Source organism: Olea europaea, chromosome 7 (genome assembly GCF_002742605.1).
Source record: "Olea europaea var. sylvestris chromosome 7, O_europaea_v1, whole genome shotgun sequence".
Lineage (NCBI taxonomy): Eukaryota > Viridiplantae > Streptophyta > Magnoliopsida > Lamiales > Oleaceae > Olea > Olea europaea.
This window is the reverse complement of record NC_036243.1, coordinates 14769537-14772269: the sequence shown is the minus strand read 5'-3', so window position 1 is coordinate 14772269 and position 2733 is coordinate 14769537.

The following is a 2733-nucleotide window of genomic DNA, read 5'->3' as shown; positions in this document are numbered from 1 at the left end:
TTAAAGGGTCTTTTTGTACAGTTGAGGTAGTCTGCATTTTCACAGACATGTCTATTTCATCAAGCTTCTCTCCGAAACAATGCCCAGCTTGTTATGCCTTTCGTGCGGGTCGAAACTTATCCGATAACGAATTTCGCTACCTTAGGATTATTATTGTTACGGTCGCTGTTCATTGGGGCTTCGGTCGCCTGCTCCCCGTCATCAGGTTACCAACTTCCTTGACCTTCCGACACTGGGCAGACATCAGCTCCCATACGTGGTCTTACGACTTTGTGGAGACTTGTGTTTTTGGTAAACAGTTGCTAGTCCCTGGTCACTGTCACCCTTTTGTGAGGAGGCACTCATTCTCCTGAAGTTGCGGGGCTATTTTGTTGAGTTTCTTAGAGAGACTTGTCTTGGATACAGGTATCCTTTTATTTAAAGGTCGTTCGAGCTTTTCTGGGAGTATGGCATGGGTTACTTCAGCATCTTAGCACCTGGTGCTCAAATATTGGCTTGAGGCATTTTCTTTACTCCTTCTTACCCTAAAAAATAGGGGCACCTTATATTCTTGAACCGATAACTAGCTTTCGGCTAATCTAACCTCTTCCATCCCTCAGAAGCAACAAGGGGGTAGTACAACAATATTCACATGCTATCCATTAACTATGCTTTCGACCTAATCTTAGGCCTTGACTCACCTTTCGTGGATGAACCTTACAGAGGAACCCCTAGATTTTTTGAGGCATTGGATTTTCACAAATTTTTGCGTCCATCACTGCTTGCACGGGAGCTTCCTTCTAAGGCGGAACGCTCTCCTAACCGATGTATTTTTACATCCTACAGCTTCGGTAGATCCCTTAGCCTCGTTCATCTTCAGCGCAAGAGCTATTCTAGTATTCAGAGTTTGTCTCGATTTGGTACCACTCTCATGGCCCGCATCGAGACAATGTTATACTCGTAGACATCCATTCAATTGTTGTGCCTCAACGCATTTCAAGGAGAACCAGGCATTTCACTTCTAACCACAGCTCATCTGGTAATTCCTCAACATCAGTCTGTTCGGACCTCCACTTAATTTTACCTAAGCTTCATCCTGGTCATGGATAGATCACCTAGGTTCGGGTCCATAAGTAGTGACAATTCCACGTGTCCCATGCTACTCAGGTCAGAGCATAAGCTAGTTATACTTTCAACTACTGGACTTTCGCCATCTAGGGTGTATTATTCATTCTGACGTAGCATACTAAAATATGTGGTGTTATCAGTTTTGTAGCCCACCATTATCTCCCACCACATATTGTAGTGTACCACGTCACTTTATTGCTTAGGAGATTAGTTATGTAAGGAAGAATATATAAGATGATCATAAACTTCAAGGGAGGTCTGTGTTATTAAAAAATTTGAAATAATGAACTTTTGGGTAATTTTTTTTAAAAAAAAGAAGCCTAAAAAGGGGGACTATTTGAGATGGTCATAAACCTCAAAGGGCGTATGCATTATTGAAAAAATTGAAATAATGAAAGTTTGTGTAATTTTTTAAAATGGAGGGGTTTTCTATGAATTGTCATAAACTTCGAAGGAGGTACATGTTATTCAAAATCTGAAATAATGAAGGTTAGTCTAATTTTTAATTTTTTAAAAGAAAATGAGTTTTTCTAAAATTTTCACAAACCTCAGGGGAGCTATATGTAATTTGCCATTATAATAATGAGGAAATTGCACTGGACGTCAATTTTTCTCAATATATTTACAAAACTGTCACTTTTTTTTAAACATTGCAAAAATGTCAATTTAAGACATATTTGTCCCTAAAAATAATTTCAAATTCTATACATGTCCTAATTAAATGAGATTTGACCCAATGGAAGAAATTGTACAAAAATCTTGTCAATGTCATAGATGAAAAGTTGAAAAAAAATAGATGAATTTTATTTCTCTCATTCAAACAACTTTAACTCACTCACTCACTCACTCTCTCTCTCTCTCTCTCATTTCTCTCATTACGGGTTTCAATCCAAGAGAGAAAAATCTTGTTTTTTTTTACTCAATTTTTGTGATATTTTTATCTGTAAGGGGTTTATGAGATGCGAAAAATGGAGCTTTTTGCTCGGTTTAAAATAAGAGCTGGGGCTTGGATTAGAAAAATGTAAAAATCCTTTTGATATTCAATAATTTTTTTGGACGTTTTGAATAATTTGGTTGTGTTATGATTAGAAATGTTTTTCCCCAACTTTTTGCAATTTCATACCATAAATTTTAATTTTCTCTTTTTTTATACATCTTCTATTAGTGATGCATATATGCACATGTAACACGTGCCAACACTAATGTTGAGGGAAAAAATTATTTAGGGTTCCAATTTAATATTTATCCTCTTCCTTTGCTTTCAAAGTCCAAATTTCAAGTATTTTGAATTTTTCAATATTTTTGGTACTTGTGTGATGTGGAAATAAATTACTATTACTTGGAATCCATTTGTTGTGAGAGGTACCCGTATTTGGGTTGAACTCTTGCTAGACAGTTGACAGCATACCTGTGGTTTTAATATTTTGTTATGCTCGAATATGGAGTGAAATAAGTTTCAATAATACCTATTTGCTTAGAGGTGAAAAGTAGATTTTCCGATAGTTCATCTGTCGACAGTTCACTAATGTAGAGAAATGCCATTGCGCCTAACTGTCGGTTTCGACAGTTAGCCTCGGTAATTCTCGATAGATGAAACAGTCGACAGATGAACTGTCGAGAACGACA